The sequence below is a fragment of the Ceratotherium simum genome, chromosome 16, assembly GCF_057802395.1.
Source record: "Ceratotherium simum simum isolate JZ-2026a chromosome 16, ASM5780239v1, whole genome shotgun sequence".
Lineage (NCBI taxonomy): Eukaryota > Metazoa > Chordata > Mammalia > Perissodactyla > Rhinocerotidae > Ceratotherium > Ceratotherium simum.
This window is the reverse complement of record NC_141915.1, coordinates 908,983-934,294: the sequence shown is the minus strand read 5'-3', so window position 1 is coordinate 934,294 and position 25,312 is coordinate 908,983. Positions and strand designations below refer to the sequence as shown.

At 52.5% G+C, this 25,312-nt stretch overlaps 1 long non-coding RNA gene across 2 annotated transcripts; it reads left to right on the top strand.

Annotated features, from left to right (window-relative positions):
• Positions 1 to 18,316: 18,316 nt before the first annotated feature.
• Positions 18,317 to 21,031, top strand: LOC147914855 (uncharacterized). 2 transcript variants are annotated; one of them, XR_015554607.1, is made up of 3 exons: positions 18,353 to 18,570; positions 19,118 to 19,361; positions 19,599 to 21,031. It is a non-coding gene; the product is annotated as an uncharacterized LOC147914855 (long non-coding RNA). The 2 variants fall into 2 exon arrangements; XR_015554606.1 differs by having other exon boundaries at positions 18,317 to 18,570; positions 19,118 to 21,031.
• The last annotated feature ends 4,281 nt before the right edge of the window (positions 21,032 to 25,312 follow it).

The following is a 25,312-nucleotide window of genomic DNA, read 5'->3' as shown; positions in this document are numbered from 1 at the left end:
TGGCCAGGGGGATAGAATGTGCTGAGTGCTTGAGCCGGGCAGGGCTCCCTTCTGACGCCCCACCTAAACTGGAAGAGGGCTGAGGGTGGGGGAGGAGTGGGTCCCCAAAGGAAAATGGGGTGCCACAGAGGGCATTGTCAGTGCCCTTGACCCCCACATCACTGGGGACCTGTTTCGCCCCTGCCCCAGCTGCCGTGAGCTCCAGGGCTCTCACCTGGGCTCCTGAGCCCTTCCCGCCCCACGGGAGCCCTGGGGTTTGGGTCCTTTGCCCTCCCCAGGGCAGCCTATGGCCAGTGACCGGCTGCTGAGGGAAGAGGTCCGTCAGACAACGGGGAGGTGTGATTGGCAGCTGGGAGCTGCCGCAGGATCAGGCCCAGGTGAGGGCTCCCCCTAAAATCTCATCCTTGGTTTCCTCCCCTTCCTGCACTCCCTGCCCTGGCTTCTCCTAGGAGCCTTTGAACGTTTGACTCAGCGTCCACTTTTGGGGGAGTCTGGCCTAAGACAGGCGCTATTTTACCGAGAGAGAAGCGAACAGAGACTGAGCTGCAAACACGACAGACAGCAAGGGGAACAGCGGAGGGAAGGGTTTCATAAACCTGGATGAATTGCAAACCTCTCTGGACTTTAGCTTCCTCATTTAAAAACAAAAGTTTCCAGAAGAAACAACTATGAATGGCCAGGAAACATGTGCACATATGCACAGCATAGTGAATAGTCAAAGAAAGGAAGCACTTTCCCCCTGCCAGATGGCAGGCATCGGGGAGAATGCTATCCCGGGCATCGGCTGGGTGCAGAGAGGGCCTCTCCTACTTTACTGCTGGAAGCATAAATTGAATCGATCTTTTGGGAGGGTAGGGGGGCAGTATCTATAAAAATGTTAAATGGGAAAACGCTTTGACCCAGCGATTCCACTTCTATGAATTTATCTGCAGCAATACGTGCACAAGAATGCAAAGAAATGTGTACAAATATGTAAACTCAGCACTGTCTGTGATAACGACAACTTGTAAACAACCTAAATGTCCTGCAGTTGGGGATTGGTTACAAATGACAGAGCGTTCCGCGATGGCATACTAGACAGCCGTCACGAGGAATGTGGTCTGGCTCCAGGTTCTGATGAAGAAACTTGCCCACGAGACATGACTAAATGAAAAAAGCAAATCGCAAAGCAGAATGTACAGTGAAATTCCCTGTTTGTAAGAAGTATTTCTAAATATAAGTTTACATGTATAGAACACAATCTGGGAGAATATATACTAAACTGTTTTAACTGTAGTTACTCTTGGGAGTTGAGGCTGGGAGTTTTCTAGTTTTGGGGTTCTTTTTAGTGTTTGAGTGTTTTTAAGAACATGGGTCACTTTTGTCATTTTTTTAAATTTAGAAATTGTAAATAGAAGTAATTAAATGCCTAGTGACCAGGGCCTCTGCCGTGAGCTTCACTACAAAGTAGGCTGTCTCATCTCACGGGAGCCTGGCTGAAGTAGGAATTGCTACTGCCGTTTACAGATGAGGAAACACATCTGGAGAGCCACAGAGGTCGCCAGGTGCAGAGCCAAGATCCAACCCACACAGCCCGACCCCAGGTCCAGACTCTTAACCACGATGCCACCTTACCTTGCAGGAGTAGAATGAGGTTACCCAACTTTGTTCTCTAGCACCAGAACCCCTGTCTTCAAACACATGCGGTGGAAGCCCGATTTGTAAACCGAATGAGAAGAGGTGGCTCTGGTAGAAGAAGTGAAGCTGAGAGGCCACTCTGCTCTCTCTGCCCCTCCCTTCATCGCCCCCTGCCAAGGACCAGGGGATTCCTAGGACCCCGGTTTGAAAATCTTGAGCCCGGTGACTTTGAAGGCCCTTCTCTTTTTTTCTTGTTTTTGAGGAAGATTGTCCCTGAGCTGACATCCGTTGCCAATCTCCCTCCTTTTTTCCTTTTTTCCCCCCAAAGCCCCAGCACACAGCTGTGTGTCACAGCTGTAGACTTGTAGCTCTTCTATGTGGGACACTGCCCCAGCGTGGCTTGACGAGCCGTGAGTAGGTCCGCACCCAGGATCCAAACCAGGGAACCCCGGGCCACCGAAGCAGGGAGCGTGCACTTAACCGCTATGCCACCGACCTGGACCGCCCTTCTCTTTTTCTGACACGCCAGGATTCTAATAATACCACTTCATCGAAGGGACTGAAAGGGAAGAAGACAGCAGTGTGTTACCGGGTCATTCAAAACCAAGTGAGGAGCTATCGAGCTTTAAATAAAGAGTGAGTGTCCAGTCACTCCTGATTTCGCCTCGACAAACGATGGAACCGTTGCGCCCCATAGAAAGCTTTTGTGCGGAAGACGCTCAGCTTGCTGAGTGCTGTTTTGATAAAATCCTAGACCCTCAACATCACCAGCCTGGATTAACATCTCCCCCCACACACGCTTTGCTCTTTGTCTCCGCCAGTTGGAACAGCAGCAGTTTCTGCCCGTTTTGCTCACTGTTATGCCAGCACAAAGCAAATGCTCAGTAAATGCCTATGAATGAATGAATGAACAAACGAACAAACACGGGTTTTGTTACCAGATACATACCCAGGTTCTTTACCCGCCACACAAAAGGGGCCAAATAAGATTAGAATGCCAGGCCTATGGCAAGGAAAGAGTTTTCATCTTGGGTGACGTCAGCCAGGAGACGAGAGCTCTCAAATTTACCCCATCTCCCCGAGAGATGGGAAGCAAGGGGGTTTAAAGGTTGTGAGGAATGTGGCTGCTTGTAGGCAGGGGGAGCCTGCGGCCTTGCTGGTCAGCACTTTCCCACCAGCCTGCGTTTGGCCTTGTGAGGCTGCTGGGGGAACTATCAGGGCCGGTATCAATTTGCCTGATGGACCTTCATGCAAGCAGGCACCAACGAACAGTTTCTAAGCCGCAATGGCCTTGAGATTTGAGCAACAAATCAAGATAAACAACAGTACTGGATTTTAACTCATCAAATAAGATAAATATCCAAGTCCACAATGATGTAAATAAACGATTGCATAAACAAACAGGGAAGAAGGGACAACTCTTCCTTACGAAAGAGTTCCACTGAACAAATGGAGAAGGACTGAGGGAGACAGCCTGTCCCCAAGAGAACACCACAGCAGTAACTGCTGCAGGCAAGATCCACTCACGGATGCTAACATTAGTGGGAGAACGCTTAAGGAGGAAGTGGATTTGCACAGTCACAAAGTATTTCCCTCAAAATATTAATTTATTAATTACAAAGGGAAAAATAATAACTTTATAATGAAGAACAATACACTAAAGTGGGCAGACAGCGCTTTAGCCAAGTGGTCAAGGTTAACGTCCCCAGCAATGGGACACACTGACGTCACCTACCTCCTGACATCATGCACCGAGGACACATCATCACGTCTGTGATAACTTTCCCAATAATGCATAACCTCAATAAAATCATAAGAAAACGCCAGACAGACCCAAATGGAGCAACATTTCACAAAATATCTGACCAGTACTCTTCAGAAATGTCAAGGTCAAAAAAAAAAAAAGACAAGACAAGGAAAGACTGAGGAACTATTACAGATTGGAAGAGACCAAGGATACGTGACAACCAAAGGCAATGTCAGATCTGGAAGAGAAAAAGAACACTGGTACAGGGGTGAGCACACTACAGTCTGTGGGCCAAATTTGGCCCTCTGCCTGCTCTCGTAAATAAAGTTTTATTGGTACACAGCCAAGCCTATCCATCTACGTATCATCTGTGACTGCTTTGGGGCTACAATAGAAGAGTTTGAGTGATGTCAGCAAAGACCATATGTCTCGCAAAGCTGAAAATATTTACTGTCTAGTCCTTTACAGAGAGAGTTTGCTGACTCCTACATTAGTGGAAAAACTGGTGAAATCCAAAAAAGTCTGTAGTTTAGTCAAAAGTATTTTAACAATGTTGATTTCTTAGTTTTGAGAATTGTCCTGTTGTTCTAGAAGATGTAAACGTTAGGCAAAACCGGATGAAGGGAATACGCAAACTCTCTGTACTATCTTTGCAACTCTTCTGTAAATCTAAAATTATTTCAAAATTAAAAAAAAAATTTTTAATGAAAAAAACATTCCCAGATGTCTGGGCAAGAGAAATGTGTGGGCGAAGGAGACCAGGCTCAAAACTGGCCACGAGGAGCTGCCGTGGGTGTCGGAAGAGGGACTTTTCTCACTCAGGATGCTTGGGTTGCAAGAAACAGAAGCCCACTCCAGACTCCTCGGGCCCAAACGGGAAGCGATCAAAGCCGAGGGTGCAAGTGCACTGCAGCTCCCAGAGCCTGGAACCAGGAACTAGGACAGTCACTGTATGAGTGTGTGAGTGTGTGTGTGAGAGTGTGTGTGTGTGTGTGAGTGTGTGAGTGTGTGTGTGTATGTGACTGTCTGTGTGGTGTTTCTCTTGGTGTCTCGCTCTGTGGGTCTCCCTGTATCTCTCTCTGCATCTCTGTGTCTCTGTTTCTCTGTGTGTCTCTTTTTCTTTCTCCCCTACTTCTCCCGGTTGTCTGTGTATCTCTGTCTCTGTGTGTCTCTTCTGGTCTCTCCCTGTTCTCTTCCATTTCTTTGGTCTCTGTGTATCTCAGAGCCTCTCTCGTGGTCTCCCTGTGTCCTCTCTCTCTCTCTGTTTATCCCTCTGTCTTTCAGTGTATTTCTCTCTGTCTCTGTCCTCCCTGCCCTCTCTGTTTCCTTCTCTGATGCCCTGTATATCTTCCAGTCCCTCTTCTGTTCCCTCCCAGTCTGTTTCTCCCCGTGTCTTGCTGTGTCTCTGACTCCCTTGTCTCATGCGGCCCCTAACCTCTCTGCCTCTTCTCGACCCCCATCATCCCTCTCTCCACATGCTGCCCACGGCGCCCAGGATGACAGAGCCACAGCGATGATGCCCCAGTGGCCCTGCTGGGCCCAAGTCGACACTCCCCAGAGACAAAATCTGGCCAGCCCATCCCGGGCCAGAGTTCATCCCCAGCCCAGTCAGTGGTGAGCAGGGGCCAGGTCATGGGGCACAACCTGACCTATGGCGCCTGCACCTGGAAGGGGGATTATTAAAGCAGAGGATACCTCAGGGCTATCCAGCTAACACTGTGGGGTGGAAACAATCAATCCAGCAACAGAGTAAAGGCTAATCAGAGGGATGGAGGAGAGGAGAAAACAGACGTTTACTGATCACATTCTTTTCCCACTGGTGCTGTAACCAGTTACCAGAAACTTAGTGGTTTAAGACAACAAACATTTATTCTCTTACATTCCGGAGGTCAGAAGTCCAAACTGGGTAAGCAGGTCTGCGTTCCTTCTGGAGGCTCTAGGGGAGAATCTGTTTCCTTGCCTTTTCCAGCTTCTAGAAGCCGCCTGCATTGGCTCGCGGCCCCTTCCTCTATTTTCAGAGCCAGCAGCGTGGCATCTTCAGATCTGTCTCTCAGACCTCTGCTTCCGTCCTCACATCTTCTCTCTCTCTGACCCTCTGTCTCCCTCTTATAAGGACTTTTGTCATTACGTTGAGCCCACCTGGATAATTCAGGCTGCTTTCCCCATCTCAAGATCCTTAACTTAATCACATCTGCAAAGCCTCCTTTGTCATGTAAGGTAACATACTCCCAGGTTCTGGAGATTGGGACATGGACATCTTTGGGGAGAGGGGGCATGATGCAGCCTGCCACACTGATCATCCACTAAGGTCAGACGTGTTGTATACAAGATGCCTGTCCCACCTCTGGCCTCACATGCCTGTTCCAGGGAGGAAGATGAAGAAGAAGGCAGGGGCAGAACCTCTTTTAGGAAGGAAAATCTTTCCCAGAAATCCTTAGCATGTTTCCACTTGGGTCTCATTGACCAGAACTCTGTCCATTGGTGTTGAATTTTCAAATGGTTTTTCTGCATCAATTGAGATGAGCATGTGGTTTTTCCCCTCATTCTATTAATGTCGTATGTTACATTGATTTTCATATGTTGAACCATCCTTGCATTCCAGGAATAAATCCTATTTGGTCGTGATGTATAATTCTTTTAGTATGCTGCTGAATTCGGTTTGCTAGTATTTTGTTGAGGATTTCTGCGTCAATCTTCACTGGGGATATTGGTCTGTAGCTTTCTTTTCTTGTAATGTCTTTGTCTGGCCTTGGTATCAGGGTAATGCTGGCCCCTGAGAATGAGTTAGGAATTATTCGCTCCTCTTCAGTTTTTTGGAAGAGTTTGAGAAGGATTGGTCTTCTTTAAATGTTTGACAAAATTCATCAGTGAAGTCACTTGGTCCGGGGCTTTTCCTTGTTAGGAGATTTTTGATTACTGATGCAATCTCCTTACTAGTTAAAGATGTATGGTACCAGAATTTGAACCAGGTTTATATACCTCCACAGACTCTGGTACCCACAATAAGAGGTTTTATGAGTATGCTTACTCTGTGTGTGTGTGTGTGTGTGTGTGTGTGTGTGTGTGTGTGTGTGCAGCCACAGATAATAAGGTGAAGAGAAGGTATTTTCTGCTTTGGACAAAACTCCAGACTGTGTGTAACTTGAGGGTAGAGATTGTCTTATTCTTTATTTTACTCCCAGTGATTAGCACTCAATAACTATTTGCTCACAAAGAAAGTCAATTTTCCCAACATCTTATATTGAATTATACATCCTCCCCCGATGTTTATGGGACCTTCTTTACCATGTGTCTTAGTTTAGGTTCCACCAAAAGCAGAGCCTATAACAAGGCCCTGGTTGCAAGTAGTTTATTTGAAAGAAAGATGATCCAAGGAGGGAATGGGGAAGTGAGGTAAGCCAATAACAGGTATGTTAATGAATGGGCAAGAGCTGTGAGCAACCGGGGTTCGGTCCTGCTGGGGAGACTCTGAGAACTGTGCCTGTGGACAGTGGGGAGGCTGGGACATTGATTCACCAACTCCTAATTCCTAATGCTGAGCTTCAGAGGTGCCCCTGTGGTGGGGGGGTTGTTGGAAAAAGGAAGAGACCCAGGCTCCTGTCTTGGGTTCTGGTTATCTGTTGCCACAAACAAACCATCCCAAATGTAATGACGTAAAACGGCAAGAGTCATTTTGTTATTGTCTCTCATGTCTCTAGTGGTTGGCTGGGCTCAGCAGGGCAGTTCTGCTCGAGGTCTCTCCTGTGGTTACAGCCAGAGGGAGGCTGGGGCTGGGGACATCTTGAAGCCTTCCTCCCTCACATGGCTGTGGTGGTGCCAGCTGTTGGCTGAGACGTCAGCTGGGGCTGTCAGCCAGAACACCTACTTGTGGCCTGTCTATGTGGCTTGAGCTTCCACACAGCATGGCAGCAGGTTCCAATAGGAAAGCCAGACAGAACTGCGTCATGACCTAGCCTTGGAAGTCACATCACTTCTGCCCATGTCACAGTGCACCCAGATTCAAGGGAGGGAACACAGACCTCGCCTCTTTGTGGAAGGAGTGTTAAAGACGCCTTGTGAGGAGATCATGTCATGTGGGAGGTGTCATTCGGCCACTTTGGAAGATACCAGCACCACGTGTGGGCAGCTGAGCACATGCTGGGTCCTGGAGCAGCAGGTGCCCTCAGGTAGACGGAGGGATACCGGGGTGGGGGGACAGCAACTGCTTCCTCTACTGCACCTCCTATGAGGTCCTCACATGTTTCTGAGTCCCCTGAGCGCCCTGCTGGTCAATGTCTGCAGTATATCCTTGTGTCAACTAATGTTTGCTGAATGTGTGAGCGAACATGGGTGTGGCTGGGTTATCCCTTTAATCGGCAGGGCGAGGACAGCAGAGGCAGCAGAACTGGGAGTGTTCGTTATGTTCTGGGTGTTTCTCCAGAATGTGAGGGATGAGATGCAAAGGAGGAACCAAGAGATCTGGACTCTGGAAAGATAAGACAAGGTGACGCAAGGGAAGGATCCAGAGCAGAGAGCAGGAGCCCTGGGTTCTAGTCCCGGTTCTGACTGTGGGCATGTCCTGGACCATTCTGGACCTCCCAGCCAGACTTGAGGCCTGACACTCCTTCTTAGTCCTAATATGCTCGATGCTTCATTAATGACTGGGGACTACTTGGCGCCAGAAACTCTGATGCACTCATGTTGGGGTCATGTTAGCCTTCAGGGGGCCTTGGTGGTCACGAAGCATGCATCCCCATGTACAGATGAGGAAACCGAGGCTCACTTAGCCCCTCACTTGTGATGTCACCTCCAGGAGAGAGAAAGGAGATGTCTGGACATTCCTCCACGTGCAAGATCCCGTGCTTGGAGACTAATAGATATCAACCATTCAACCCTCGAGGGAACCCTACCCCTGTGAATCAGATAAAACGTGCCCATTTTACAGATGAGGAAACCAAGTCTTGGCAAGTTGAAGGGCTATTGCCCCAAATCACACAGGAAGTAGGGGGTGGAGCTGATTTCCAGTGTCCTTCATGCTTTTGTCATAACAATGTGTCCAAGTTGATTAACTTCCTTGCAATTTCCTCTATACTCAAGGCCCTCCCAATTCCCAGGGGAGCAGGAGATCCGAGGCCCAGTTGGTTACTTCCCTACCTGCCCACAGAAATCTGGTGCGGGGGCGGAGCAGGGAGGGCATTTTCTCCCCAGGGACAGGTAAGTGCATCCCCCTCACACCCCCTCACCCTCGGGGCTTTTCCGTGGGAAACTGTGACGGCTGCTTCAGGAAAGACATCTGCACCAGGGGAGCAGGAGCAGAAGTGGCTGTTTGTTTTGCTTTTTCTCTCTTCTTCCCCAAGATGTGCTTGGCAGCAGCGTCCAAGCCCTGTAATCCTCCCTCCAGCCCTGCCTCGGCACAGCGTGTCCCCAGGGACGCCAACGGTCAGACAAACGTGGGGGCTTAGCTCTGAGCTGACTGGACACAAAACCTCCCATGACACCGTCTGGAGTGACGTCACCGGGAAACAGCACCAGGGCTCAGGAAAGCCGCCTCTGCGGGAGCTCGCCAAGTCCACGGGCCCCGGGTGCGCGGGGAGGAGGCCGGTGGCTCCCCACACCCATCTCTGCCTGCGGTGGGCCTCTCTGCTTCCCCTTCGCTCTTTACACTGAGCTCCTGTGAGATTCTGTTTGAAGAGACAGTTTTAGGGGCGAAAGGTGCAGACCATCCTGTCTCCATCCAGTAGCTCCCCTGCACGGGACGGGAAGCAGCCCAGAGAGGAGACAGGGTTGCCCTAGATCCCCAGGAAGTGGGCTGTGAGCCAGGGTGCTCTCCCACCCGCCACCCCCGTGGGGACGGCCCCCCGAGCTCTTGTTCCTGTCTGACTTGTCAGAAGTGACATTGGTTTAGGGCAGTTTGCACTTGGTGGAGCATCCCTCATGGAGAAATGAAACTAGGTCAAGGGGAGGGCCAGACGGAAATGTCTAGTGTCCGCAGGAGCCCAGTAGTGCTTCTTGGGGCCACCCTTGAAGTAGACCCGGCCCCCCATCCTTCTCCTACATCGCCTTGTCTTGTCTTTCCAGAACCCAGAACTCCTGGTTCCTAATTCGCCCCTCCCCCCACGTTTGGGAGAAATGTCCGGAACATAACAAGTCCCCGACTCTGCTGCCACCGTGGTCTCCGAGGTGCCTGCAGGTAGAAGGCACAACCCAGCCGAAAGCAGAAGGCCGGTGGGGGGCATACTTTCCCGCCCTCTCCCAGTCGGTGACTTGGACACAGTCTTTCCGACACCTCTCATGCATGTTGGCAGCTGAGTCCCGGAGCCCCTTCCTGTCGACCTCCTCGCTGATCCTCAGAACAGGCGGGAGGCGCAGGGCGGTGGGGAGGTGGGTGGAAACGAGCGCAGACGCTCAGCTCTGCATGGTTGTCTCAATTCACCCTCGTAACAGCCCCACTCCGGCTCTCCCTGCCCCGGGTTCTGGCTGGGGACACAGCAGAGGTGAGGGAGATAACTCGCCACGCTGCTCGCGGTCGTGCCCGACAGAGCTTGTGTGATGCCCACTCCAGCCTCCCTGCCTCACTGCCCCTGACTCCGGGCTGCCTCAGGGGCAGCTGGGGCGACAACAAGAGGTGCTGGGCATCAGGAGATGGAGATAGGGGTCCAGGCCCCGCTCCGACGCTGCCTCCCCTTCAGACCGTGGGCAGGTTCCACAGCTTCTCGGTCTCTCCATCTAGAAAACGGGAATACGCAGTTGAGAAAATGAAGCCCAAGTACCTGACATGCCAGATGGCCCTGCAGGTCCCCAACAGATGTCGGCCCTGGCCCACATTGTTGTCTAGGTTACAGTCACTGTCACCCTCCTGAACGACTGTGTACCCGATGAGGGGCTGGCTCGGCGCTCCCCAGCTGACCCTGGCAATGGGGCCTGGAGGTAGCCTCTCTTCCTAGGTAGCCAGTCCTGCCCCCCCGACACTCGTTCAGGCGTAGTCGGCATCCCGGAAGCAAACAGAGAATTCACAGACTAACAGGAACAGGCGAGTTCACGAGGGCTGCGCAGCGAACATCCTCAGGGACAACCGACAGGGACAGGCCCAGCTGGCAACAGTGTCCCTACCCCCAGGCCTGAAGGGCAAGAAGAGGGGCAGATCCTGGAAGCCAGAGGAGCTGCAGCTGGGGGAGGGGAGGCTGCCTGCGGCAGAGAGCAGCCGCTCAGCCTGGCAGGGAGAGGGCGGAGAAGCACCCCAACCTCCGTGCATCGCCCTCACTCCTCCCGCTGGGCAAAGCCCGTGGGCAACCAGAGCACGCTGGGGTCTGTGCAGGCCAGCCCCAGGGGGCAGGGGTGGGGGCAGAGCGTGGACCGGAGGTGCAGGGGGTGAGGTGGGACGGGGGAGCACCCGCTCCCAGCTCTGGGAGTCCTTTCATTGCACTGCCCCGCTGGAGCAGGTGGCTTCGCCCAGCTGCCAACTTGCCGGGCTTGTTTTGCTCCTCGGCCCACCCGCCTCCTTCCCCCAACCCCCATTTTGAGTCTGCAACATTAGTTGAAAGGCAGCAGCTGCCACATTGCCCTGGGAGCAGAGAGCGAGGGCAGGAAGTGCGTCTGCGGCTGGCGGACTGATGGGGGTGTGCGGGAGGCACTCGCCAGCCGCTCAGCGCCGCAGGGTGACCGGCCGGCGGCAAACACACTCCAGACCCCTTCGTTTCCCCGGGAATACACCTGAGGCTGAGTGTGGACACAGGGAAGTTGATTTTTCCCAGACATATTTTTAAAAACTCTGTTTGGATGGCTGTTGCTATTCTGGGCGCCTTCTGGCTGCTTCTGATAAATAATCAAAGGCAGGCAGACCAGCCAGACACCTGCCCTGGGGCCCAGGCTCTTCATGGGTTTTCTGACGTCACCCTCCTGCCGGATGGGAAGCATTGGCTCCCTTTGGCTGCCGAGGAAATGGAAGTTCAGGAAGCCTGTAGGACTGGTCCACTCGGCAAGCAGGGGGAAGACTGAGACTTGCTCCCGGGCCTGGCTGGACCCACAGCTCACCGTCTGTCTACTGCACCTTGCTTGCTGTTCTGACCTGCAGAACCCGCTGCCCCTCAGCCTCGCTCCCCCCCAGAGTCCCTCCGGAGCCCGCCTTGACTGGCACACGTAGCCTTATCAAGGGCTGACGCTCAGCAGGCAGAAAAGACTGGAATATGTTCATACTTAGACATTCATCCCCCGAGCCCCGACCCGAGCCTCACAGCCCTTCCTCTAGGACCCCTAGGCCTCCCCACAAGCTGCCAGGGGAGGACTGGCTCGGCCAGTGCTCCCATGAGGCCAGCGGTAAATAGTTTGGACATCACCCCTGCCCTGGTCTGTAACTAGCTCTGGAGACTGCTGTAGTCACCAGGCATTTGCTTTCTGGATCATTTTTTTTAATTGAGGTAAAATTCTCACCACATAAAATTAACTATTTTAAAGTGTATAATTCAGTGGCATTTAGTACATTCACATGTTGGGCAACCACCGCCTCTGCCTGGTTCTGGATTGCCCTCCTCTGACGTTGCCTGTGAGCAGAATCGGGCAGTGTTCGTTCTTCTGTGCCCGGCTTCTTTCACTCAGTGTACCGTCTTCAAGGTTCGTCCCTTGGTAGCGTGTGTCGGTCCCCGTTGTTTTTCTGTGGCTGAAGGAGTCCATTGTACGGATTTACCCCATTTGGCTTATCTGTGCATCTGTTGATGGACACTTGGGTTGTTTCCATCTTTTGGCGATTGTGAGTAATGCTGCTGTGAACATTCGTGTGCAAGGTTTTGTCTGATGCTTATTCTCAGATCTTTTGGAGAGACGCCCAGGAGCGGGATTTCTGGGTCACAGGGTACCCCACGTTTGTTGGGGCCCACGATGGTTCCCAAGCCTGTTCCGTGTGCTGCATATTTCCTCTGTCAGGAGAGGGCAGGGCACTCTCCTGTCTTTGGTCTCCTCCGCTGTGTCCAGTCCCAGCTCGGCGTGCGGACCCGAGGCTCCCAGAGCCATGGCGGCCCCCTGGGCGTGAGTGTGTGGACCCTGCCCAGGTGCTGGGGTGCTGATCTGTGGCCTTGCCAGGCACATGCGACCACCGCCATGAACCAGCCCCCGCCTCTCCAGCCCTTTCCAAGATGCTCCCCAGCCTCTTCCTGCCTCCAGGTCCCCCATCTGCCACATTCACACCAGAGCTGATCTCAGTCTATGCTTCTCCATGAGCCCCGCCTCCCCGAGGGCTGCCATGTACAGCTATGCAGGTTGTGCCCTGCCCAAGGGCATCCTGCCAAGGAGCAGTGGTGGTTGAAATCCAGCCCACACTCTGCCATCCCAGCCCTCCACCCTTGGGACCTTCAGGGGGCACTTCATCCACCTTCAGGGGGCACATTTTCTACTTCACACAAGGGCATCTTGTGGGCTAAAGGCAGCCCCCAGCCCTGGGCATGCCCGGCACGGGCGATGTGCCCCTCGCTGCCTCCCCTGGCGCGATGGCAGCCCTCCGTCCTCCCGCACTCGTTTGTGATCTTCCCTCCCACCTGCAGACATTCGCCCCCTCGAGCTCACAGGTGCACACATGGGCCTGACTTTCCTTCCCCTCACTCCTGGGCGGGGGGTGTCTGTGGTTAAATCTGGCAAAGAGACAGATTCCACGAGCGTAATCACGTGCATGAACCAAGCCAGGAGGTTCAGCAACACGGTTCATCTGCCTCGTGGACACCACACTCTGGAAATTGCAAGCTTCACAAAGCCCTCTCCTGGCGACAGGCTGGAGTGAGGAGCTTAGGGACTCTGGGTCCTGTGGAGGGTGGAGAAACCCAAGGCTGAGTCAGGAGACAGGGAGGCAAGGAAAACTGGAGGGCGAAGGGGCCTGGAAGCCCCTCCAGGCCTGATTTCACTGGAAAGGTAAAGAAATGCTTTGTTCCCATCTCTGGGTGCTGTGGAGTTCACAGTCTCCTGTGAGGGGTGAGGAGCTCCTTCCGGGTGACTTTCAAGGGGCCAAGGGTCCTCGAGGGATGCCCAGACTGTGCACACGTGGTGGGAGGATGAGCACACAGCTCGCGATGGCGGTCCCTATGCTGGCTGCCTCTCTTCCTGCCCTAGAGGATGTTCCTGCATCTCTCCCCAGCAAGGCAGTCAGGGAAAGCTCGCTGAGGTGACGTTGAAACAAAGGCTGAAGGAGGCAAGGGGGCAAGCTCTGTGGATGTCTGATGGAAAAGCATCACAGATGAGGGAACAGCCAATGCAAAAGCCCTGAGGCAGGACCGTGAGTGCTGTGGCTGTGGCGAAGCGAGCAAGGAGAACAGGCAGGCAACAGGCCAGAGGGAAAACGGGGGCCAGGGTGCCTCGGCCCTTACAGCCAGTGCAAGGACTCTGGCCTCACAGAGAGAGGATGGAGCCCCGGGAGGGCTTTGTGCAGAGGAGGGATGACCCCACTCTTGCCAGGACCCCTCTGGCTCCTGGAGTGAGAGCAGGCTGTGGGGACAGGGGCAGGGGAGCGAGCAGGGAGACCAGTCAGCTGCTGTCAACCCTGTGATCTAGAGCCCCCAGACTGAGGACCTGGAGACTGGTGGGCAGAGCAGAAAGGGTGAGTCAGGAGGGCAGGATAGAGCAATGGTGAGGGACGCAGGCTCCAGCATCAGACTGCCTGGGGTCAAGTGCCAAGGAGTCCCCTAGCCAGTTGTGTGACCTGGGGGCAAGCTTGTGTATCTTTCTGGGTCTCCATTTTCCCATCCAAAAAAAACGTAAATAATGGGAGATAAGACACTGGATCAGCCCCCCAGGGCAGGTGGGCAGACATCCGCAGGTCTGATTCTAATCTAAGGGGAGTGTGCTAGAGGTGAGGGACGCCAGGGCCGGACCTGGGTGGACAGAGGCGGCGCTCTCAGGGTTGTGCGAGTCCCTGAGGGTGGCTGACGCTCTGGTTCTCTCTGCTCCTGGGCACAAGCCTTTGACCTCTTCGCCGTTCCTCCAGCTCCCCGCCGCAGATGCTCCGGCATTCTCATTGTTCTTCATGATGAGCCCTCCCCTCCTGAAGCTGTGGAGCAGGTAGTAAGAATAGCTTTGGGGCCGGCCTGGTGGCCTAGTGGTTAGGTTCGTGTGCTCCACTTTGGCGGCCCGGGGTTCACAGGTTTGGACCCTGGGCATGGACCTATGCACTGCTCATCAAGCCACGCTGTGGCGGCATCCCACATATAAAGTGGAGGAAGATGGGCACGGATGTGAGCCCAGGGCCAATCTTCCTCAGCAAAAAGAGGAGGATTGGCAACAGGTGTCAGCTCAGGGCTGATCTTCCTCACCAAAAAAAAAAAGAATAGCTTTGTCTGTCCCCAAACATTATGTTCCCAACTTGCGCCCTGCTTGCTTGTTTTTCTTAAAGGCAGCAGTATCTTGCTGGCTTGAATTTATCTTGTGGTCTACTGTGACACTCAGATTTTTTTCTGCTTCTAATTGCAGCCTAGATTTATAACTTTTGTATAAAAGTTATAAATTTTTTTATAAAAGAAATCTGTAATGTGCTTTTTGGAAAATGTGTCCTATGTTCCTATTTTGATGGCTGCTCACCTCTGCAGCAGGAGAGGCTGTGAACTGCACCTAGCAGCCTCCCCAGAACCACATGGAGTGACAAAGGAGACATTGCCTGAAGGAAGGGGGTAGATAGGTGGTGCTGATACCAGAGCCTGAGCAGAGAGGAACAGTATCAGTCCACGCAGTGGCTGAGCAGACCTCGTCCCCTATCTAAAGCCCACCTCACACTCCACTGAGTGGGGTGTGAGAGGGAGGGGGGCAAGGGAGACCTCCATCTGAGGCGCACTGGGTTCCCTCCCTGTCTCCCCCACAGAAGTCCAGTGTGACTTGGGGCAGGGTAGGGGGTTCACTTGTCCTCTCTGAACCTCTGCTCCTTCTGGAAAATGAGTAAGTGGAACGCCCCCCACCCCCCGCCTCCCTGAAGGCCTCATACCAACCGGAGTTGGTTGCCTGACAAATGTCCAAGCAGTTCGGAGAACAGCAGAGCGCTAACACCGACCTGTGGCCGCACGATTCTTCTTCTTATTATCATTATTACCCTGAAAGGGGGACAATCACTGTGGCCTACTTAGGCGCGCTCTTGCAACGAATGGCCTCGGCGGCCGCGAGAATAGCGAGTGCCAGCGGGAGGGGCCGTGAACTCTGCGGTGATCCTGCACGTGTGGTTAAGCCTCCTGTCCCCGCTCCTGTTTCTTGGTCAGAGACCTTAGGAGCATTGCTGGGGAGAGACTCAAAGCCCCCGGGCCCTCCTGGCTACTGCTCTGAGCTTAGCAAGGGGGTTCGTGGCAGAAACCCATTCCCTCTGGCTGAAGGGACACGGGACATTTTAAGGTACGTGAGGTCTCGTGGTCTGAACACAGGGCAGGAATGAGGTCAGGTCTCTCTCTGCCCAGAACCAGAGCCTGAGGTGCTGTCAGAACCCCAGACCCCTTGTGTGTTGGTCGCTCATCTTTTTTTATTATTAAATACAACAAACCTGCAGCCAAGAAAAGAAAATAATGTGATAAACACCTGTGTACTCACCAGCAAGCTCTATCTTCGTATTTGCTTCAAATTTTCGTAGAGAAATTAAACACAGTGGTGGCCCCTCTGTGCCCCTCTGTGCCCGGCAGGGCCCCCTCTGCCGCCGGCGTCTTGTTATCATCACTAGTGCTCTGGTGCTTTGCTCCCGTGTGTGTGTGTGTGTGTGTCCGTAAACGCTGCCCCATCTCGCTTGGTATGCTTGTAAACACGGTATCAAGAGCTTCCCACTGGATTTGTCTTTGTGCAGCTTGCTTCTTTCCATTTCACGTTAGGCTTTGGGGACCTCTCCAAGCTGATGGATGTGCTTCCAGTTCCGCCGTGTTCACTGCTGTATTGGATGTGACGGGCATTAGGTGGTCCCCAAGTTCTCACCATCCAGCCCGGCTTGGTTTGGGTTTCCCCTGAGAGCAGAGCTGAAACGAGGGCTTGGGGGCAGGAGCTGACTTGGGAGGTGCTCTCAGGAAGGAGGTGTGAGGGTGTGAGTAGAGTGAACAGTTAGTCTCACTATTATCTACTGCTGTGTAACAAGTTACCCCAAAACTTGGTGGCTTAAAATAATAATCAGCAGAACAGAGAGCCCAGAAATAGACCCACATAAATATACAGTCATGGACCGCATGACGTTTCAGTCAATGATGGACCACACATACGACAGTGGTTCCACATGATTAGTACCATAGAGCCTGGGTGTGTAGGAGGCTACACCATCTAGGTGTGTGTAAGTACACACTCCTGATGTTTGAACAACAACGAAGTCGCCCAATGACGCATTCCTCAGAATGTATCCGTGTTGTTAAGTGACACGTGACTGTAGTTGGCTGATCTTTGACATAGGAGCACAGGCAATACAATGGAACAAAGACAGTCTCTTCACAAATGGTGCTGGAACAACTGGACATGTACACGCAAAACAGTGAATCTAGACACAGACCGTACACGTTTCACAAAAATTAACTCAGGATGGATCGCAGACCTAAATGTAAAACAAAAAACTATAAAACTCCTGAAAGATAACAGGAGAAAACCTAGATGCCCTTGGGTATGGCAATGACTTCTTAGATACAACACCAAAGGCACAGCCACGAAAGAAATAATTGATAAGCTGGACTTCAGCAAAATTTAAAACTTCCACTCTTTTGGAAAAACGTTGTCAAGAGAATAAGAAGACCAGGCAGAAACTGGGAGAAAATATTTGCAAAAAACACATCTGATAAAGGTCTTTCTCTCTGTCCATTTGGGCTGCTATAATGAAATACCACAGACTAGGTGACTTATAAACAGCAGAAATTTATTGCTCACAGTTCTGGAGGCTGGAAGCCTGAGATCAGAGTGCCAGCGTGGTCAGATGAGGGCCCTCTTCCAGGTCACTGACTCCCCACTGTGTCCTCAGGTGGTGGAAGGGGCTAGGGAGCTCTCTGGGCCTCTTTTATAAGGACACTAATCTCATTCGTGAGGATCCACCCTCGTGACCTGAGCACCCCCCAAAGGTCCCGCCTCCTAACACCACCACCTCTGAAGGTTAGGATTTCAACATATGAATTTTAGGGGGACACAAACATTCAGACCATAGCAGACTGTTATCCAAAGTAGACAAGGACTCTTAAAACTCAACAATAAGAAAACAAACTGGTTAAAAAATGGGCCAAAGACCTTAGACACCTCACCAAAGAAGATATGCAGAAGCAAATAAGCGTATGAAGAGATGCTCCACATCATAAGTCTTCAGGTAAATGCAAATTAAAACAACACCGATTAGAATGGCCAAAACCCAGAACACTGACAACCCCAAGTACTGGCGAGGATGCGGAGCAACAGGAACCCTCGTGCACTGCTGGTGGGGGTGCAGAATGGCACAGCCACTTGGGAAGACAGTGTGGAGGTTTCTTACAAAACTAAACATACTCTTAGCATGCAATGCAGCAATGGTGCTCCTTGGTATTTACCCAAAGGAGTTGAAAACTTATATCCACACGTTGTCCAGTCCAGCCCCTCTGTCACAGACAAGGAGGCTGAAGCTCAGAGAGTGTAGATGGCTTCCCCAAGGTCACACAGCAGACCAGGGTCCAGACTCGCTTCCTGGCAACCCTGTACTGCTTGACTTAGTAGGAAACTGCTTGGTGACACAGACACCCTGAGACTGAACTCCGACTCTGACAGAAGCTCCACAGCAGCCCCCCTCCCCCTCTCCCCGCCCAACCCCTGTGGCTTCCCAGACACGGGGTGACTTATGCCCACAGGCTTGCAACGCCTTCTGCCTGAATTATCCCCACCCCTGCTTTGGCCCAGCGCCAGCCCAGCCGGGGAGCACAAGAGGTGCCCCTCCAGGACGGTCACACTCGGCCGTCTCTGGCGGACTGGAGCTCCCTGACCACTGGTGCCGTATGCCCAGGGTCCTCCTCCCGCGCAGCTCCTCCTTGTGGGAGGAGCATGGCAATGTTGAAGGAGGGAATGAAAGAGGGTTCTGAAGTCGCTTCCGGCAGGACCGATCCGAGAGGGCAGTGTGGAGGAGGTGGCCTTTGAGCCAGAGGCTGAGTCATAGGTAGGAGTTCAGGACGTGGGAGGAAGGAAGAGGGAACGCCAGGTGGCAGAACAAAGGCCCCGAGTGGGAGAGCAGAGGCGTTTGTGGGGGAGCGGTGGTACCCAGGAGAGCACTTAATGAAGATGGTGTGTGTCTGCAGGCTCTTTAATTGGTAAGTATTTTTGCGGAGAGATACTTTGAGATGATGTGCATATTCCATTGCTGGTCAAACTTTCCATGTATTCCTTCATTTACTTATATCTACAAGGACTTACGCTTTCCTATTTATTCCGTGGGTTATAATCTGTTATGATTGTTTATTTTGATGCTTACATTATCCCTGATTTGGGCCAGTGAGAGCCCCTTTCAAGATGGTGCCTGTATTTTTTTGACAAATCTCCATCGTATTTTGAGCGCTATTTAGGTTATGAGGTCCAGGATCTTTTTGTGCCTTCCTGTCCCAGCTCTGGATGAACCCATTTCTCTCAAGAGTCTGGTACTCAAGGAGGATGGTATTAGAAGCCAAGATCTGGGCAGTGGGTGTGCTCCTTGCTATTGAGGTGGCACTGCTCCTGGCCCTCTGTGGGCAGAGCTATATACGTATATACTTATTCCTATATCTACCTGTGTATATTGAAAGCCATGAGTTTACATGGAGGCCTCCAATTCCAGGTGTAGGGGAGGAAAAATTTAACTTTTTTCCCCCTCTACCCTCCTAGGAAAGTTTCCAACTGGGGCCCTGTGAGTCAGACTGACAAGAGACACATTAACACAAGAAAAACAAACAGGAGCTTCTTAGCATGTGCACCCAGGATTCAGAGGAGCATCCCGTGACAAGTAACAAAAAGAGGTGGTTAGACCATGGGTTCGTATAGCATCTTAACAAAAGAACAATAAATTTTCAGAGAAATGACAAGACAGAGGAAAGGGACGTTGAACTTCTAGGGCACCAAATTGTGGAAAGTAAGTATATGGGGGAACTAATGGAAGGTAAGGGCTGATTAGCGAAGTCTGTTGTGTCGGTTCCTCTGGTCCCCGTCTCTGGGCTGATAAGGGTCTGGAGTTGTCTCTGGTGATTAACTTCTGTCCTTCCTGGTAGAGAGGGGAGGGGGACACCTTTACAAACCTGTGTCCTGCTTTTAAGCAAAGAGGGGGAATGCGGGAACTTTTTTGTATTGGCTTCTTCTCAATTGCTTTCAGCTCAAAATAATCCTTCTGCCGAAGCGGCATACTTGGAGTGGCGTGTTCTGCTACCTGCCCTTCACAGCCAGCATCTCAGTGTTCGCCTGGTTTTCGCCCTTTCCATGCTCGTAACTCTCTCCTCCAATGAGGCACCTGGCTGCCAGGACCCTCCTGCTTCACTTGTCATTCAGCCTCCTGGGGGGACCCTGTCTCAGCTCAGCCGCTGCCCTGCTCACCCTGTGGGGGCTTCAACACCAGCACCAGCAGCCCCCCTGCCCACCACCACACCTTGGGCTAGAACCCCTCTCTGAGTCCGGGGCTCCACCGAGGCGCTTGGCCGAGATCGCTGAGGAGCCGGCGGTGTTCCTTCTCTCCAGCTGGTGCGCTTGGAGAACAAAAGAGCCCTCGGGGCAGCTAGCTTTGGGCAGTAAGTTCAGAATTTGAGGCAGATCAGCAGAGGGTTTTAGTGAGTTCTCCCCACCTCCCTGAGCAAATAAGAGTGTTTGCTGGGGAGACGTGTCCAGCTCACGCCTCTGTGCTTGCCCGGCAACCTGTGCAGACGAACACGAAACCAGGAAACAGTGAGCCATTGATGACAGAGCAACTAGTGACTCTGGGGATCGGAACTGGCCACCTCAAAATGTGTCTCTGCCTGGAGGACACTTTGGCCCCCCACCCCCACTGACTGACCAGGGGAGTTTGGGATGGGAGGCCTGCCCCCAGAACAGGCCTTCACCATAGAAATCTCCAGGTATTTGGGAAGGTGCTTGCTAAGCCCATTCTTAGTTCTGGTTACCCTGTGTAAGAGACATTTACATTTGTAAAGGAAATCTCCATTTGTAAATGTATCTTCTTCCCTGTACCAGGAAGAAGGGGGGGATGGCCTTACCTAGAAACTTATCAGAATGGAAGGCGAGGACTTACACCTGCATGATCAACTTACCCTTGTTAACTGTGCTGTTGAGGCAATATGCTACCTGACTCCCACTCTTCCTATAGGTAACATCCCCCTGGTGCTGGGGTCACCATTGTGGGAGATCAAGATTTGGCCACCCTGAAATATATCTCTTTACCTTGATTGTTTTCTCTGAGGGACATTTGACCTCCCCCACTAACTGCCTAAAGAATTTGACATGGTGGCTCCTTCCTGGAACAGATCTTCTATCATGATGGCTATAAAGATAATGTAAGATAGAGGTTACAATAACAAAGGCACCAAGCCTCTTTTATCAAAAAACTCTGTCTCTCCCTGACCACATTATCTATAGATGACCCCAAAAAGAATTGTCTCCTGCCCTCTGAAGTCCCAGGCCACTACCCACCCCCAACACACTCCTCGCCTTTAGCTACAATACTTAAACAAACAGCTTAGACAGAGGGACGAGTTGCTCATTTCTGAGTTTCTCCCGTGTATACATGTTATTAAACTTGGTATTATTTTCTCCTGCTAACCTGTCTTGTTGATTATTTGGCCAACCATAAAAACCTTAAAGAAAAGGGCAGAGGGAGATTCTCCCTCTTCCCCCGACACCATGATAGTGGGTGTTTGAGCTATTTTTTTCAGGAATTGGAACCCCTTGTCCACTTCGGGCCAGATTGAGACCACAACCCATCAACTGGGCCCACGCAGACGTGTGTCCAATAAGCGACCGTTTGACGTCCAGAGGTTGGAACTCCACCCTCAGGGCCTGCTAACGCGCCATTCTGTGAACACGCCTCCTAGGAAGAGGCGTGAAGCCCGACTACGCTTGCGCAGATCATCAACTACCTCATCTCTCCTCACCTCCAATCGTTTCAGACCACCCTGCCCCCTACCCCGTAAATATCCCGGAGTCCCTATTTTCAGGAAAGCGGATTTGAGATGCATTCTCCCGTTTCTACACTTGGCTACCTTGTGATTAATAAACCCTCTCTCTCTGCAATCTCGTCACGGACCTGGTGCGCTAACAAACCCATACACTCACCCCCCTAGTCAGACGCTGAAACTCTACCCTCGGAGAACCCTTTTGGGTTCCCTATTAAAATGCAAATGGCCCCAGGGAGAGGGAATTCTTTAAACGAGGGCAGGAGATGAGGAGGGCGGCAGGGCTCCCTCAGCCTGGGCTGTGGGCTCACCGTCAGCTCCCGGGTAACTCTAAACTGACGCCTGCTCAGCACAGGAGGTGAGGATGGGGGTGTGGAGGGCGGTGGGAGGCGGTCTGGAGCCCCGGAGACCGTTTGCTCCTGGAGTCAGCAGGCCCCACGTGCCCAGCTCTGCTACCACCCTAGGGGGAGACTGTGAGCATGGTTAAAGGGGGATGTCAGACCCAGTGAGCTCTGCTGTGACTCTGCTTGTATTATTTGGGACACAAAGAGGAATCAGCCTCCTCAAAGAGGAATCAGACCCTCTCTCTGAACCAGCCAGGTCACTGGACAAGGTTCTCTGGGCGCTGTCACCAGGCCTATGGGAGGCCACCCTGTGCTACCTGTGCCAGGCAGTGAGTGGCCTGGGCACAGGACCCCTGTGAGGGGTGGGATCCTTCCCCACGGGTCTGGCATCTAAGAAGGTCTGTGTTGAGCAAATAAGTGAGGGGGGATTGAGAGAGGGAGGGAGAGGAAAGGGACAGCTGTCAACCACCCCATTCTCAGGAAAAAAGTGGGTGGGGAGATGGAGACCTTAGCAAGTCTTTATTTTCTGAACAGGAGTATTGAGATAGAATTCACACACCATACAGTTCACCCACTTAAAGTGTATAATTCAATAATTTTTAGTATATTCACAGAGTTGTGCAACCATCACCAGCCAGTTTTAGCACATTTTCATTGCCTCACAAAGAAACCCTGCTCCCTTTAGCTATCACCCTGCTGTCGGCCTCCCCCCTGCCCCAGCAGCCACTAATCTACTTTTTGTCTCTATGGATTTGCCTGTTCTGGACATTTCATATGAATGGAATCACACAGTGTGTGGGTTTTTATGGCTGACTTCTTTCACTTAGCATAATGTCTTCAGAATTCGTCCATCTTGTGGCATGTGTCCAAATTTCCTTCCCTTTTAAGGATATTCCATCATATGGATGCACCACATTTTGTTCATCCATTCATATGCTGTCGGATGTTTGGGTTGTTTCCACCTTTTGGCTATTTTATTGTGAATAATGCTGCTATGAACATTTGTGTACAAGTTTCTGGGTGGTCTTTTAATTTGTTTTTAGAATAGTTAATTGTTGAATAGATACTACACGCAGCTTGTACAAAATCCAAGGTGTCTGCTCCTGGGAGGTCCCTGTCCAGGGTGAGGGAGCCCTGTCCCCGACCTCGTCCCTGTTCCCTCCCTTCTCTCCAGGAGCCAAGTCTTGAGTGTCTCAGGCTGGTCCCCTCAGACGGGCCCTCACATCACAGCACAGGCTTCTTCCTGAGGGATTAAGGGCTTCATCTGTCCACGCAGCTCTGGCAGGGCCTTGACCGGAGGCCCTCGTATTCCATGATGATGACCCCCATCAGGACACGGTGCCCTCCACTCACCAAGCCTCCGCATGCCTGTCTGAGCCTTGGGCCCCATGAGGACCCTGAGAAGCACCGTGGGAGGATTCTTGACCCTATTTTGTAGACAAAGAAGCTGGCACAGCTTCACACAGGTCATCCCAGCCTCCGACCCTCACTGAGCTCTGAAAACGGGGGCAGCGTCCCGGGGAGTGGCCAGACTTGCCTGTGAGCACCAGCCCACCACTGGCCTCTGAGCGGCGTCTCCAAGGCCCGGTTTCTCCTCTTAAGATGTGCCCGCACTCGAGCTGCCGTGAGGATGAAGTGTGGCGGCACAGGGAGGAGCGCCCGGCGGTGGAGGTGGGGAGTGTCAGTGCCCAGCAGGTGGAAGCCAGGATCACTGGGAACGCAGCCAGGTCCCGGGGCCACCAGCTGACGAGATGTCCGGAATAAGCGAGTCCACAGGGGCGGACAGCAGAGAGGGGGCTTCCAGGCCCCGGGGGAGGGGTGAGGAGATGCTAATGGACACGGAGTTTCCTTTCTAGGTGGTGAAAAGGTTCTGGAACTAGAGGTGCTGATTGCACAACATTGCGAATGTACTAAATGCCACTGAATGGTTCACTTTAAAATAGTCAAAATGACACATCTCATGTTGTGTATTTTACCTCAATTAAAAAAAAGCAATCCAACCAGAGTCAGAAATGCGTGATCCCAAGGAGCCTGTCTGTGGCTGAGGAGATGCTCGCTGGGCAGAGTGAGTTCTTGTAGCTGTTTTTAAGTGTGTGAAGCACACTTAAAAGTGTGCTTAAAAGTGTGTCGGCTGCTGTGGCGCCCAGGGACACGAGCATCGTCATCTGGTCCTCATTTTGCTGGCAGCGCTGGTCTTGAGGTTTCTCCCTAGAACGTGTCTGTCATTCAGGGGCAGGCTCTGCACGCCCAGGCTCTGCCGGAAGGAGACCCCCGGCTCACTGTGGAACCCACTGTGCACGGCTTGCACCGTCTCCAGGTGGAAGCAGGCGGGGCGCTGTTCTCGGCGCCTCCCCGATCCAGACAGCGCTCCTGCAAGAAGTCACGGCCCACGTGACCCTGGGCAGGTTGAGAGCCCCCCTCTCGGCCACCGTCTCTCCGTCTCTAAAGTGGGAACCTGATCTGTGTCTTCTAAGTCTCTTCCCACCCCACACTCTGGCTGTCATCTCCAGCGGAGTCCCCCGGAGCCCACAGGGGTCCTGGGTCAGGCCTCATGTCCCCACTTCCCCACCACGGGGTAGCAATGGTGCCCAGGAACGCGAGTTCCCTGAGGGCAGGGCAGAGCAGGGCTGGCTCCCTTCTAACAGCACAGGCCTGTGACCTGTGCTGTTAGAAGGGTCTCTGCTGCCTCATCTTGAAATTCTTCACAATTTTTGAGCAAGGAGCCCTGCAGTTTCCTTTTGCACTAGGCCCTGCAGATGTCGAAGAGACCTAAACTGCTTGCTCAGCATCGCATCCCCGACATGCCGGGGGGGTCCCTCGCATGCAGTCAGCGGTCTGTTTGTTGAGTGACCCGCTAAGCTCTCAGGCTCCCTATGTGAAGTGCCTCCCGGCCTCCTTTGCTCCAGCTGTGCCGCAGGTCGTCCTCTGGCCTTTGGCTGCATTCCCAGTTCTGACAGTGGAAGGGAGGTGGGGGTGGCGTGGACGCCCTTGGAGTAGGAGAGGAGGGAGGGGTCTGGGGAGCCAGGATTCCCCTTTCCCACTTCCAAACACCCCAGCTGGCTGCATGTGGGTCTCTGCCAGAAGGGGTGCTGACACCCTCACCCCATCCCTACAGGGAACCCCTGCAGGGTCAGGCCCCGGAGGACTGCCCTGCCAGGAGGAAGATGTCCCCTGGAGGTCGGGGGTGGAAGGGGAGGGAGGCTTGGGAAAGGGCCCAGCTGGCCCCAAGCAGACCAGCATGGGAAGGGAACACAGCAGGGCAGGGAGACGATTGTGAAAGTTTGGTGACGTTGTTTTATTGTGGTCCCATTCGGTAAGATGGCCACGGCATTGCAAAACCATCCTCCGCTTCATCGTCCATGTCTTCAGCTACAACCCCCAGAGCACTCAGAAACAGCTCAGGGTTTGGCGGTTCCTCAAGAAGTTAAACACAGAGTTACCACAGGACCCAGCAATTCCACTCCTAGGTGCATACCCGAAAGAATCAAAAACAGGCGTTCAAAGAAAAGCTTGTACACAGATGTTCATAGCAGCACTGTTCACAATAGCCAAAAGGTGGAAACAACCTTGTTTCAAAATTCAGT